Source organism: Scyliorhinus torazame, chromosome 3 (genome assembly GCF_047496885.1).
Source record: "Scyliorhinus torazame isolate Kashiwa2021f chromosome 3, sScyTor2.1, whole genome shotgun sequence".
Lineage (NCBI taxonomy): Eukaryota > Metazoa > Chordata > Chondrichthyes > Carcharhiniformes > Scyliorhinidae > Scyliorhinus > Scyliorhinus torazame.
The window spans coordinates 108,648,895-108,664,558 of record NC_092709.1 but is presented as its reverse complement, the minus strand read 5'-3'; the positions used below and the strand labels follow the sequence as shown (position 1 = coordinate 108,664,558).

The following is a 15,664-nucleotide window of genomic DNA, read 5'->3' as shown; positions in this document are numbered from 1 at the left end:
TACTTCAACGACAAATGGCTAGAAATTCAAAGCACTGAAACGTCTATTTTATTGTAGTAGCAACATCAACCATTTTATTCAGCCAAATATATATTAATGAAGTCAACAGGTGGCAGGGCAGTACAGCATAATGAAGCATGAATGCATGTTGCCAAAGCAATAAAGAGGTATGTCAAGGTCACAGAATAGGTTCATTGCCTATCTATCTTATCCTTTGTCTGCAGGATGCATAGAGACAAAGGATTCTAAGTCACTGTGAGAAAATACAAGGCTCGTAAAAACAAATCAGAATATCCAGGTAGATTAACATGTTTCTGGTACACTACTATACCAGAACTTCTTTACAGCATCAATGTAGAAAAGGTCTTGAATGTAGATTTAAATAGGGACAACTTATATCTTGGAATGTGCGAGAACAAATGGAATTTTTAAGAACTATGGAAGCTCCCTTTGGCTTGGGACCTCAACATATTTGTGTATTTTGCGGGTTTCACATGAGTGCAAGCTATACACTTTGCGAACTTGCAAGGCAAAATGAAAGAATTGCATCAAAAAAAGCACAGTGGGGGGTTCACATGGTGGGAGCAGTTGCATTTTCACGAGCTCTGGCTCTGCTCATCTTTTAATCCATCTTTTCATTCTTGTACACATTTCTTTTTTGCCTTTTCTTGGTTTACATAGTTTACACTACGTCCCGAGAATTGGTTGGCGTTTCTGCATGACAGAGCCGAGTTAGAATGTTTAAATTCCTGCTTGTTTGTCGGGGCTGGAAGTTGTTGGGTTTGGGCCCTGCCTTTATTTGCGCAGTTATTTTGAGCGGGATCCCGCCCTGACGGTGCGGTGTGCATCGACGGATGATTGCTGCCAATGAAGATGCTGTTCTAGCTGAATATCTCAGCTCTGAGATACAGGTCGTCAAGCCCAATTCCAAGAATTGCGGGGTGTTTTTATGGAGGTGCATGAGGAGGTTCTTGTAATAAAGACAGCACTGTCCCTGGTGGAAACCTGCCTCCATAAGGTCAAGTTCCTGCTGCACAGCCTGTCGTCCATCCTGATGGAGTCATGAGAGAGGATAAACAGGAGAGGAGCGCTGCTCAGCCCAGTCACTGAGGTGAGGTGGTGGAGAGATTCCCAGCTGAGCTTGAGAATTGGTGCCATGTTCCGTGAATTTTCATCTAGAGTCTGGGCAAATTAAATCCAATGGAGCATGTCTAATCCTGTTATCAAGGCCTTGGGTTAGTGTGGCCTTCCAACCTTTGTTATCCTGTTGCAGATGTTGATCGTGAGCAGTTGGGGGTGGCCGGGACGGGTGAAATAGCCCATAATAAGAGGGAAAGGATGACGACGGGGGGGGGGGGGGGGGGGGGGGGGTGGAATCCCAGAGATCCGAGTCTGCACCCTTGTGTGGAAGGCTTGGAGATCGCGGGGTTGCCCGAGGGGAGAGCAGTGATCGACAGCGAGGTAACCTGTGCCAGAGAGGTAAGGATCCACTGTCCCTCCATCTAGATGACCTGTCTCAAGTGAGTTCATGTCAGACAAAATGATCCTTCCCTCTCATTGACCCCCATGTACATTGTCTTACAGGATCACCATCTAATGAGGGTGAGCCATTCGGAGTCATACCCCCCTGCTACCCAAGAGTAAACCTCGGAGAAGAGCTCTGGGGAGAGCAACAGCAAGGCATCACAGCTATCACCCTCACCTTCCAACAGCGCAGAGACACACACCTCGATGGGTGACATAAGTAGACAGGCTTCAGGGGCACGCTCCAGTGAGCACCACACAGTTGCTGATGCACATTAGGTGGAGGCAGGAACATCCAAGGGAGACAGCAGTCGGATGTCTGCTGGATTCCAGGACTAGCTGGTCCCCGCCAGATGTCGAGCCTCTGCACAAGGTTCTCCCTGAGCTGTTGCAGATGATAGGTCAGAGCCATGAGGTTCGGGGGGGGGGGGGGGGGGGGGGGGGGGGGGTTGTCAGCGACATTCCAACGACAGCAAGGCCAATTGGAGAAGTCCTAAAGCCTTCAGGCAAAGGCGATGGTGCCTGTACTGCGTGTCATTGAGGCCAACATTGCTAGGGTGGTGACCGCAGTGGAAAACCTGGAGTACGATGTCCGCATCTTGAGTGGTGGTGCCCAAGGCATGGCTCAATCTGTGACGACCATGGCTGAGGGCTTGAAAATATAGAATCCCCACAGTGCAGAAGGAGGCCATTTGGCCCATCCATTCTGCACCGACCGTCTGAAAGAGCACCCCACTAGGTCCAATCACCCACCCTATTGCTGTAACTCCACCTAGGGGCAATTTAGCATATCCGATCCACCTAATCTACACATTTTGGTGTGTAGACTCCACCCAGTCACCCAAGGTTGGAAACGAACCCGGGTCCGTGGCACTGTGAGGCAGCATTGCTAATCACTCTGCCACCGTGCTTCCCATCTTCAGGTCTATGTTGATGAGGGACGTGCCCAGACAATGGTGGACTTTGAGAGACACTCCATCCCTCTAGCAACATTCCATTTGCCTTCTTAATTACCTGATGCATCTGCAAACCAACTTTGTGCGATTCATGGACAAGGACACCCGGGTCCCTCTGCATGGCAGCATGCTGCAATTTTTTACCATTTAAATAATGGTCCATTTTGATGTTATTCCTACCAAAATGGTGACCTCACATTTACCAACATTGTACTCTATCTGCCAGACCCTTGCCCACTCACTTAAACTATCTATATCCTTCTGCAGACTGTTAGTGTCCTCTGCAAACTTTACTCTACCACTCATCTTAGTGTCATCTGCAAACTTTGACACATTACACTTGATCCCCAACTCCAAATCATCTATCTAAATTGTAAACAATTACGGTTCCAAAACTGATCCCTGAGGTGCACCACTAGCCACTGATCGCCAATCAGAAAAACGCCCATTTATCCCCACTCTTTGCTTTCTGTTAGTTAACCAATCCTCTATCCATGCTACAACATTATCCGTAACGCCGTGCACCCTTATCTTATACAACAGCTTTTGTGCGGCACCTTGTCGAATACCTTCTAGAAATCCAGATACACCACATCCAACGGTTCCCCGTTGTCCACCACGCTTGTAATGTCCTCAAAGAATTCCAATAAATTAGTTAAACATGACCTGCCTTTCATAAACCCATGCTGTGCCTGCCCAATGGGCCAATTTCTATGCAGATGTCACGCTTGGTGATAATAGGTTCAAGCATTTTCTCCACTACAGAAGTTAAGCTAACCCGCCTATAGTCACCCGCCTTTTGTCTACCTCGTTTTCAAACAGTGGCGTCACATTTGCTGTTTTCCAATCTGCCGGAACCGCCCCAGAGTCCAGCGCATTTTGGTAAATTACCTCAAGCGCATTTGCTATTTCCCTGCCATCTCTATTAGTACCCTGGGATTCATTCCATCAGGGCCAGGAGATTGTCTACCTTTAGCCCCATTCGCTTGCCCAACACTACCTCCTCAGTGATAATGATTGTTTCTAGGTCTTCACCTGCCATAGCCTCCTTGCTATCAATTTTTGACGTTATTTGTGTCTTTCACTGTGAAGACTGACACAAAATACCTGTTCAATGCCTCGTCCATTTCCTCATTTGCCATTATTAAAACCCCCTTCTCATCCTCCAAAGGGCCAATGTTGACCTTAGCCACTCTTTCTCGTTTTATATATTTGTAGAAACTTTTGCTATCTGTTTTTATATTCTGAGCGAGTTGAGTCTCATAGTCTCTCTTACTTTTATTTACATATTTTTTCTTGGCTTTTCATAACACGAGATCATGGAAGATCGAGAAGACTGAGGAGCACTGAGTGGGCACTGGTGGGGTCACTATCTGTAGCTCGGCGGAATGGAAATCTGTCACATTAAAATGTTCACTATTAAAACATGTGCCATGTGAGAGTGCCTTTAAGAAATGGATGTTTACGCAATGTACCTTTAAGAAATGCAGTGATGTCCGAGTGTGGGTGGAGCTGGGCTTTAGATCAGCCATTTTGCAGTTTTTGAGTTTCAGTTTGAAAAGAGCTCGGGAGTGTGTGTGTGTTTGCAGTGAGCTGGATCTGCTGTGATCTCTGCCATGAAAGACTATCTCTGGATCATTTGGGTGATTTAAACTCATAAAAGTAATGCCTTTAACCTGATGTGTTTCTGTTTAAAGGTGTTAAGTCTCCCTTGGAAGTTGAAAGGAATAACTGAAGGATTATTTAGTGTTGTAATATTTTTGGGGTTATCTTTGAAGTCAGGGGTGTTAAGAGATCCAATGTTTATTTAAAAGGGTTAAGTTGAGTTCATGGAATAAACATTGTTTGTGTTTAAAAACCATTTGTCCACAATTGCTGTATCACACCTGGAGAACAAGCTGTGTGCTCGGAATAGCAACAAATACATTAAAGGGGGAGGTTGGTTGAACTCCATGATGCATTTTGAGGTTCTGAAAACACCTCACCCATAACAACTGGGGGCTCGAGGGGGATAAAAGTCTAACTATCGGATTGGCTTTTGTGAACTTAAAGACAGTGAAGGAGTGTTGCTTTTCCGGTGTGGTATTGTAGTTTAAGTGGGGAGTGTGTTGTGGACAATGGCTCTTTCAGAGGCTCAGACGTTTTTGGGGGTGGACACGATAACACGTGATACCTTACTTTCAGAGAGTAAAAACAGACTGTTGGGTCTGGCAAAAACATTGCAGTTAACATTACCTGACAAAATGCGAAAAGATGAGGTAATTATGGCGGTGGTTAAGCATTTAAAATTGCCTGAGATAGAGTTTGACTCATTGGAAATGGCAAAAATTCAGTTGCAAATTAAACAAATGGAACATAAGAAAGAATTAAAGCGGCTTGAATACAAGAGAGAGAGAGGGAAAGCGAGAGAGAGGATAAAGAAAGAGAGAGAGAGGAAAAAGAAAAGGAGAGAGACGAAAGGAGAAAAGAAAGAATAGCCCTAGCAGAACAAAAAGAAAAAGGGAGATACAGATCAGGGAAAAAGATAAAGAAAGAGAGTTTGAACTTCAGAAAATGGCCATAAAACATGAAAGTCAGTTAAAATTGGCAGATGTAAAGGGAAACATACAGTTGGATGATAGTGATGAGGATAGTGAGAAAGAGTGTCATAGTCGAAGGCTTGGTAGGAATCTATTAAAATATGTCCATGCATTGCCCAGGTTTGACGAGAAGGAAGTGGAAGCCTTTTTCATTTCATTTGAGAAGGTAGCTAAACAAATGAAATGGCCACAGGACATGTGGGTCCATTCAAACAAAGCTGGTAGGTAGAGCTACCGGATCACTACCGGAGGAGGTATCTGGAACGTATGAGGTGTAGAAATCCATCTTAAGTGCATATGAGCTAATGTCTGAAGCTTACAGACAAAGGTTTAGAAATTTAAGGAAAGAATTTGGTCAAACATACATGGAGTTTGAAAGGCTCAAACAGAGTAATTTTGATAGGTGGATAAGGGCTTTGAAAATAGACCAAACGTATGAAGCTCTCAGAGAAATTATACTTTTGGAGGAGTTTAAAAATTAAATTCCAGATGTAGTGAGAACTCATGTGGAAGAACAGAGAGATAAAACTGTGACATTAGCAGCAGAAATGGCAGGTGATTATGAATTAGTTCACAAATCAAAGATTGGTTTTCAACATCAGTTTCAGCCGGTGAGGGACAGAAACTGGGGACATGAGAAATACTCAAGTGGTAAAGGTAAAGGTGATCTGATGGGAGACAATAAAGCGAGTGTACCTCAGATTAAAACATAAATCCAGGAGGGTGGAAAAGAGATGAAAAGTTTCAAATGTTTTCACTGTAATAAAATAGGCCATGTAAAGTCACAGTGTTGGTGGTTGAAGAAAAGCGCTGGGAAGGCTGATGTGGTAAAACAGGATAAGACAGTGGGATTTGTTAAGAGTGGTAAAGGAAAGCCCAAGGGAAACGAAGGAGGTGCAAACGATTGTACAGCTTGTTCAAGAAGTAATTGTTAAGAAGGTGCCAGATGTCTTTCAAGAATTTACTTGTGTGGGTAAAGTTTACTGATGTGTATCAGGAGGAGCAGGTAAAGAAGTCACAATTTTAAGAGATACAGGGGCTAGTCAATCTTTAATGGTAAGAGATGAGGAATTATGTAGTTTGGGAAGAATGTTGCCAGAAAAGTGGTGATATGTGGAATTCAGGGTGAGAGGAGTAGCGTTCCATTATATAAGGTAAGGTTGGAAAGTCCAGTGAAGAGTGGTGAAGTGGTAGAAGGAGTAATAGAGAAACTATCTTGTACAGGAACACAGTTTATCATGGGTAATGATATAGCTGGATCGCAGGTGGGAGTGATGCCTACTGTGGTTGATAAGCCAGTGGAAAATCAGACAACTGAAGGGTTGAAGGATGAATATCCTGGGATTTTTCCGGATTGTGTAGTAACAAGGTCGCAAAGTCACAGGTTAAGACAAGAGGAGAAATCAAAGAGTGAAGATGAGGTTGAAGTGCAATTATCAGAAACGATTTTTGATCAGATGGTTGAAAAAGAACAGAACAGGTGGAGGATGAGGCGGATATTTTTAGCTCAGGAAAATTGGCAGAGTTACAACAGAAAGATGTAGAAATAAAACTGATATATCAGAAAGCATATACGGAAGAGGAATCTGAGAGTATACCAGAGTGTTATTACTGTAAAAGTGATGTCTTGATGAGAAAATGGAGTCCTGTACATATGCAGGCGGATGAAAAGTGGGCAGAAGTTCATCAAGTAGTATTGCCGGTAGGGTACAGAAAGGAGGTGTTGCGAGTTGCACATGAGGTACCAGTGGGAGTTCATTTGGGAATAAGGAAAACTCAAGCTAAAATCCAGAAACATTTTTATTGGCTTGGACTACATAAAGATGTAGTTAAATTTTGTCAATCATGTCACACATGTCAAGTGATAGGGAAACCTCAAGCAGTGATAAAACCAGCACCCTTAATACCCATTCCAGCATTTGAGGAACCTTTTACAAAGGTCCTAATCGATTGTGTAGGACCGCTTCCTCAAATAAAAAGTGGGAATCAATATCTTTGGACTATAATGGATGTGTCTACTAGGTTTCCAGAGGCCATTCCAGTACGTAATATTACAGCTAAAAGGATTGTGGAGGAGTTACTTAAATTCTTTACTAGTTATGGACTACCCACAGAAATTCAATTGGATCAAGAATCGAATTTTACTTCAAAGTTATTCAAAGAAGTTATGGATAGTTTAGGAATAAAACAATTTAAATCAACTGCGTACCATCCAGAAGCGCAGGGAGCATTAGAAAGGCAGCATCAGACATTAAAGACAATGTTGAGGGCGTATTGTCAAGATTATTCAGAGGATTGGGATAAAGTAATCCCATTCGTATTGTTTGCAATTAGGGATGCATCTAATAAGTTTACCAAATTTAGTCCTTTTGAACTAAGTTTTGGTCATGAGGTAAGAGGACCACTTAAATTGATTAAGGAAAAATTGGTGGGTGAGAAATCGTAAGTTACACTATTTGATTACGTGTCAAATTTTAGGGAACGATTAAAAAGATCGCGTGAATTGGCTAGACAACATTTGAAAGTTGCACAAAATGTGATGAAATGGGTAGCGGACAAGAAATCCAAAGTTCGTAGTTTTGCCAGTGGGGATAAAGTTTTAGTGTTGTTACCAGTGGTAGGTGAGCCTTTAAAAGCTAGGTTTTGTGGACCGTATCAGATTGAAAGGAAATTAAGTGAGGTGAATTGTATGGTAAAAACACCAGATAGAAGGAAGACTCACCGAGTGTGACATGTGAATATGCTTAAAAGGTACTTTGAAAGGGAAGGAGAGAAAAAGGAGGTTTTAATGATTCTAACTCAAAGTGACAAACCAAATCCAGATGACTGTGAATTTGACATACCTCAAATTATATTGGAAAATGAGGATGTTCTTAAAAATTGGGATGAATTGTTAAGTTACCTTCCAGAGCAAAAACGAACTGACCTGAAAAAGTTATTGATATCACATGGGTAAGTTTGGAGAGATAAATTGGGAAGTACTGAAATGGCTATATCTGATGTAGATGTGGGAAATGCTGTTCCTATAAAACAACATCCATATAGACTTAACCCTTTAAAATGGGCACAGGTTAACAAAGAGGTTGAGAGTATGCTTAAAAATGGCATAATTGAAGTGAGTTGCAGCCAATGGAGCTCACCCATGGTGATGATACCTAAACCAGACGGTACCCATCAGTTGTGTGTGGACTACAGAAAGGTGAATGCAGTTACAAGAACGGACTCTTATCCTATCCCACGTTTGAAGGATTGCATTGAGAAAGTGGGACAATCTGCTTTTAATAACAACTTCCAGACATGGAAAGAACATTTAAAATATCGTATGGAGTTCTTCAATCAACTTCAGGAGACGGGTTTGGTGATGAACCTAGCCAAAAGTGAATTTGGAGAAGGCCAAATCACTTTCCATGCGGAGTTTCCGATACCCTCAAGACGAAGGGAAATAATGCGATTTCTTAGCAAGAGTGGATTTGATCGAACATTTGTGCAAAAGATGTGTAGCGTGGTTGCTCCACTGATGGACTTGCTGATGAAACGTCAAAAATTTCAATGGACAGCGGACTTTCAACAGGCATTTGACTGCCTGAAAACTGTGATCACCAATGTTCCTGTTTTGGAGAATTGCAAAGGACTCTGTGGTCAGATTGAACTAAAGTATCTGATTCCAAAGAGAAATGCCGAGGAGTAGAGGAATGGATGGATTGTGCAGAGACTTTGTTCAAAGAGACTGTCAATCGAGAAGGATTTTGGTTGGAGGAAGAACAAAGAAAAATGGACTATATTATTATATCTGTTTGCGTGTGTTGTTTTTTTTTTAAAAAAGGTATATTTACTGTGTACATTTCTTAGTGGATGGTGCAAAAGTGAAAAATGAAACCATCTTGAAGTTGATGGATTTTTTTTTTCTTGGGGGGAGGTGTCATGTGAGAGTGCCTTTAAGAAATGGATGTTTACGCAATGTACCTTTAAGAAATGCAGTGATGTCCGAGTGTGGGTGGAGCTGGGCTTTAGATCAGCCATTTTGCAGTTTTTGAGTTTCAGTTTGAAAAGAGCTCGGGAGTGTGTGTGTGTTTGCAGTGAGCTGGATCTGCTGTGATCTCTGCCATGAAAGACTATCTCTGGATCATTTGGGTGATTTAAACTCATAAAAGTAATGCCTTTAACCTGATGTGTTTCTGTTTAAAGGTGTTAAGTCTCCCTTGGAAGTTGAAAGGAATAACTGAAGGATTATTTAGTGTTGTAATATTTTTGGGGTTATCTTTGAAGTCAGGGGTGTTAAGAGATCCAATGTTTATTTAAAAGGGTTAAGTTGAGTTCATGGAATAAACATTGTTTGTGTTTAAAAACCATTTGTCCACAATTGCTGTATCACACCTGGAGCACAAGCTGTGTGCTCGGAATAGCAACAAATACATTAAAGGGGGAGGTTGGTTGAACTCCATGATGCATTTTGAGGTTCTGAAAACACCTCACCCATAACAACTGGGGGCTCGAGGGGGATAAAAGTCTATCTATCGGATTGGCTTTTGTGAACTTAAAGACAGTGAAGGAGTGTTGCTTTTCCGGTGTGGTATTGTAGTTTAAGTGGGGAGTGTGTTGTGGACAATGGCTCTTTCAGAGGCTCAGACGTTTTTGGGGGTGGACACGATAACACGTGATACCTTACTTTCAGAGAGTAAAAACAGACTGTTGGGTCTGGCAAAAACATTGCAGTTAACATTACCTGACAAAATGCGAAAAGATGAGGTAATTATGGCGGTGGTTAAGCATTTAAAATTGCCTGAGATAGAGTTTGACTCATTGGAAATGGCAAAAATTCAGTTGCAAATTAAACAAATGGAACATATTTTTTCTTGGCTTTTCATAACACGAGATCATGGAAGATCGAGAAGACTGAGGAGCACTGAGTGGGCACTAGTGGGGTCACTATCTGTAGCTCGGCGGAATGGAAATCTGTCACATTAAAATGTTCACTATTAAAACATGTGCCATGTGAGAGTGCCTTTAAGAAATGGATGTTTACGCAATGTACCTTTAAGAAATGCAGTGATGTCCGAGTGTGGGTGGAGCTGGGCTTTAGATCAGCCATTTTGCAGTTTTTGAGTTTCAGTTTGAAAAGAGCTTGGGAGTGTGTGTGTTTGCAGTGAGCTGGATCTGCTGTGATCTCTGCCATGAAAGACCATCTCTGGATCATTTGGGTGATTTAAACTCATAAAAGTAATGCCTTTAACCTGATGTGTTTCTGTTTAAAGGATGTTGAAAGGAATAACTGAAGGATTATTTTGTGATGTAATATTTTCGGGGTTATCTTTGAAGTAAGGGGTGTTAAGAGATCCAATGTTTATTTAAAAGAGTTAAGTTGAGTTCATGGAATAAACATTGTTTTGTGTTTAAAAACCATTTGTCCATAATTGCTGTATCACACCTGGAGCACAAGCCGTGTGCTCGACAAAGCAACAAATACATTAAAGGGGGAGGTTGGTTGAACTCCATGATACATTTTGGGGTTCTGAAAACGCCTCTCCCATAACACATGTCACATCTAATGTTTTAGTTCTTTTAAATTGGATTCAGAGCATGTGTGTATTTTTCGTTTAAGGCTCAGGCCCATTGTATGTTATCCTGATGAGGACTGGGTTATTTTTGACTCTTCCCTTGGGTCAAGTCAATTTATTCTCCCGATATGGATCTCCCTCTCTGGCTGTTTTCATTGCTGTTGGAACTTCACTGAGGACAAGGGTGGCCTTGAGTATCCTTTATATGACGGTAGTTTCCGTGATCCGACTGGGTATTCTCCACCTTCCCCACCACCGTCCCCTCCCCCTTCCCAACCCCGAGGGATCTCCATCTCTTCTCTTCTCTCTTCTGGGTGGGTGTGGCATTGGTTTCAGTACTGGCCAGGTGGGATGGTTGCTAACCCCTGACTTTGGGATGGATGAGCATTGTACCTCAGGGTTATCCTTTTTTTCCTTCCCCCCCTGGGTAGGAGTGAAGTCACTCTCTGTTTCATTTGGCAGACTCTTCTCCATTTTGGAATGCTTTGGGCAGTAGTTTGTGCAGGTCTGTTATCCGAGCGATTAGCTCTGCTAGTTCTTGCTCTTTCACTTTATCCTTTTTCTTCCTTCTAAAAAACCTCGGAAACCTCGGCTTCCGTTGTGTCCTCACTGTGTACTTGTTTTTCTCTCGAGCTACTTGTGGTTATGCTAAGATGGTCTCGGTACCATGGTGAAGTGAGTGGGCCTATTTGCTAAGTGGTCTTTTGGTAGCCCTACACCTTTTTCCTGAGTGGTCTGGTTGCCGGGGTGTGTTACCTGATGCTGGGCTGGTTCTCCCTCCTAGGATTCTCCCCTTCCCCTCTGTGGAGAGGGCTTTTAATTAAAGTGTTTTAAATCAAGGGAGCCAATCGCATAGTGCTTTTGTCACTGGACAGGTTAATGCTCTGGGGACCTGGGTCAAATCCCACCATTGCAAATGGTAATTTGAATTCAATAAAAAATCTGAAGTAAAAGGCTAATGGTGACCATGAAATAATTGCAGAGTTTCATAAAAAACCCTAATATAAGAGGAGGATCTCCGATCTTTACCTCATCTGGCCTACATATGACTACAGGTCCACAGCAATGTGGTTGATTTGATTTGATTTGATTTATTGTCACATGTACCAAAGTACAGTGAAAAGTATTTTTCTGCGGCCCAGGGAATGTACATAGTAGACAAAAGAATAATCAACAGAGAACATTGACAAATGGAACATCAACAGTGATTGGTTACAGTGCGGAACAAGGGGCCAAACAAAGCAAATACATGAGCAAGAGCAGCATAGGGCGTCATGAATAGTGTTCTTACAGGGAACAGATCAGTCCGAGGGGGAGTCCTTGAGGAGTCTTGTAGCTGTGGGGAAGAAGCTGTTCCTATATCTGGATGTGTGGGTCTTCAGACTTCTATACCTTCTGCCTGATGGAAGGGTCTGGCAGAAGGCAATGCCTGGGTGGGAGGGGTCTCTGATAATGCTGTCTGCCTTCCTGAGGCAGCGGGAGGTGTATACAGAATCTTTTTTTAAAAATTTGTTTTTATTAAAGCTTTTTGCAAACAGAATTTTTACATGACCAATAACAGAAAAATAAAAGGAAAATATTGAACAAAACTAGATGGCTGTTATCATTATACAAATAGAGAATATACATTAGATGAACAGTTCCCCACCTAAGCCCCCCCCCCTTCCCCCCCCCCCTCAGATTGCTGCTGCTGCTGACATTTTAACGCGCTCCTAGAAAGTCAAGGAACGGTTGCCACCGCCGCGAGAACCCCAGCAAGGACCCTCTCAAGGCAAACTTTATTCGCTCCAGGCTGAGGAACTCAGCCATGTCACTAACCCAGGTCTCCACACTCGGGGGTTTCGAGTCTCTCCACATTAACAAGATCCGTCTCCGGGCTACCAGGGAGGCAAAGGCCAAAACCTCGGCCTCTTCCGCTTTCTGCACTCCCGGATCCTCTGACACCCCAAAGATCGCTATTGTTGGACTCGGCTTCACCCGCGTGTCCAAAATCCTGGACATGGCCCTTGCAAAGCCCTGCCAGAATTCTTTAAGCACCGGGCATGCCCAGAACATATGGACATGGTTCGTTGGACTCCCTGAACATCTCACACAGCTGTCCTCCACCCCGAAGAACTTACTCATCCTCGCCGTGTATACAGAATCAATGTGGGGGTGGCAAGCTTGTATGATACGTTGGGCTGAGTTCGCCACACTCTGCAGTTTCTTGCAATCTTGGACTGAGTAGTTGCCGTACCAGGCTGTTATGCTGTCAGATAGGATACTCTATATCGCACATCTGTAGAAGTTTGTGAGAGTCGATGCAGACATGCCGAATTTCTTTAGCTTCCTTGACTCTTAAATTCCCTCTGAAATGGCCGAGCAAATCACTCAGTTCAAACGCAATTAGGGACAATAAATGCTGTGGCCTAGCCAGCGATGTCCACATCCCAGGAATTAATTTTTTTAATGGAGTTGGGGCTGGGGAGGTTTAAAAGCCTAATGAAAAGGGGCAAGGCAGGGCCGAAATATAGGAAATGATAACCAGAGTCTGATTGGAAAATACAAAGCCTACACATATAAGATGAAACTAACAAATAGGGCCAGAGTTGAGGAAAAATTAGAAAAAGACAGAATGAAAGCTCTTTAACTATGTATATGTAACGTTCATAACAAGATGGCTGAATTGACAGAGCAAATAGAACTAAATGTGTATATGATAATCATTGCAGACATGTGGTTGCAAAATGACTGGGGCTAGGAACTGTATATTCAAAGGTATTTGACATGTAGGAAGGATAAGAAGAAAGCAAAAGGAGGTGGAGTGGCTATGATAATAAAGGATGAGATTGGTTTGGGTGGAGGTAAGAAATACCAAGGGAAACACGTCACTGGTGGGAGTAGTTTATAGGTCCCCTAATAGCAATAATAATAATCTTTATTGCCACAAGTAGGTTTACATTAACACTGCAATGAAGTTACTGTGAAAAGTAGCTATACTGTAGGATAGAATACATATCAAGAAACTAGGAAGGCTTTTTCACAAAGTATTGCAAGAATCGTGGGCGATTTCAATCTTCATACAGATTGTAAAAATCAAATTGGCAAAGGTAGCCTTGAGGATGGGTTCCTAGAGTGTATTTGAGATATTTTCTTCGAACACTACATTCTGGAACCAACCAGGTAACAGGCTATTTTAGATCTGCTAACGTGAAATGAAAGAGGATTAATTAATCATCTCATTGTAAAGAATCCCCTAAGCAAGAGTAATCATAAAATTATAGAATTTCACATTCAGTTTGAGGGAGAGAAACTTGGGAGTTAAACTAATATCTTAAACTTAAATAAAGATAACTACAAAGGTATGAAGACAGACTTGGCTACAGTGGACTGGAAAAGAGGTAAGACAGTAGATTTGTAGTGGCAGGCATTTAAAGAAATATTTCACAACTCTCAACAAAGGTACATTTCATTGAGAAAGAAAGGGCTGAACTTTATGGATTGTGGTGGGGTCATGATGGCGGTACCTCAACAAAGAAATTTTCATCATCAGTAGCGCATCCCTTTCCCCCTAACCTCATCCCTTCTCAGCCCCCTCCCCCTGAACACCAAACAAACAGATCTCCCCTCTCCCATAAGCCCCCTCCTCTCTTCCCCAATCCCAAACAAAGAAACCCCAACCACCCCAGGCTCATTACCTCAACGAACAAAGAATGAAAGTAACTAGCCACGGCTCTCTCCCCCACTGTGCACCTGTTAACTAGTATCAATGCTAGCAGGGTGACCCCCCTGGGGAAAAATGCAAGTTGTACATTCAGTAATTCCACAAACAGCCTTCCTACTCAAACCCAAGTTTCATGTTGAACCTTTGTACAAACCCACTCCCACAATCACCACCCCAGCCCTCAACATTTCCAACAATACTTTAAGACATCTAAAACCCATACCCCAAATTCAGGATTACAGACATACCAGAAGCATGAACAATGCAAAAAGTAAGAAAAATAATGGAACCCCACCACTCAGGTGAAACCAACCACTGCATTCAAATTTCACTCAGTGCATGCTTCTTAACAAAGTTATTCGCCTCCTCCAGTGTATCGAAATAATGGTCCCTGTCTCCAAGCGTGGCCCTCAGTCGAGTCGGGTACACCACTCACTTTGCACTTGTAAAGAACGGCCTCGGCCTTATTGAACTCTGCTCGGGTTTTCACCAGTTCTACCCCAACCTCCTGGTAAATTCTAATGGTGTGGCCCTCCCATCTGCATTCACGAGTGTCCTTCACCCACCTCAGGATCTTTTCCTTGTCTAGGTACCCGTGGAGTCAGACTATGATTGCCCGTGGCGACTCCCCTATGCTGGAGGAGAACTCCAAATTCTTCAAGTACATCACTTTTTCACCAGCACACCAACCATTAAACAGGCAAAAAGGGCCAAAAACAAAGTCGCAAGCAGGATGACTGCAGGACATTCTTCCCAGACTGCTTCACTGCGATGCTGATAGCAGTACATTCTTCCCAGACTGCTTCACTGCGATGCTGATTGCAGGACGTTCTTCCCAGGCTGCTTCACTGTGATGCTGATGGCAGGACACATTTTCTAGCCTGCCTCACTTGTGATCTGGGCTTCTGACGCAACGACTGGGGGCCGATCCACTTGGGAGGATTTTTTTTTTAAAAACTCCCCCACCAGCTTCCCGAATATCTTTGCCACATAGTCCGTGGCATTTGCGCCTTCTGTGCCCTTCGGCAGCCCGACCATCCTCAAATGTTGACGTCTGGAGTGATTCTCCAGGTCGTCGGCCTTGGCCTACAATATTTTCTGTCCCTCTGCCAACATCTGCCTCTCCCTCCAAGGAGTCGATCCTACCATCATGATCCAAGACCGTCTCATCCACGTTCTGAATCATCGAGCCCTGCACCTCCAACCGTTGTTCCACCATATCCAGAACTGTCCGAATTGGCTGTCAGCTTTGCAAGATCGCCTGTGACCACCTGGCCCTGCTTTCAAAACTTCTTTGCCAGATATTCCACCATCCTCTCAGATAGCCACTGGGAGGGCAACGACGAC

General features: G+C 43.1%; 1 protein-coding gene across 5 annotated transcripts in view; it reads right to left on the bottom strand.

The window, feature by feature from the left end:
• The window catches only part of ttc29 (tetratricopeptide repeat domain 29), an 830,052-nt gene that overhangs the window by 558,900 nt on the left and 255,488 nt on the right, over positions 1-15,664 (bottom strand). The window lies entirely within an intron of this gene.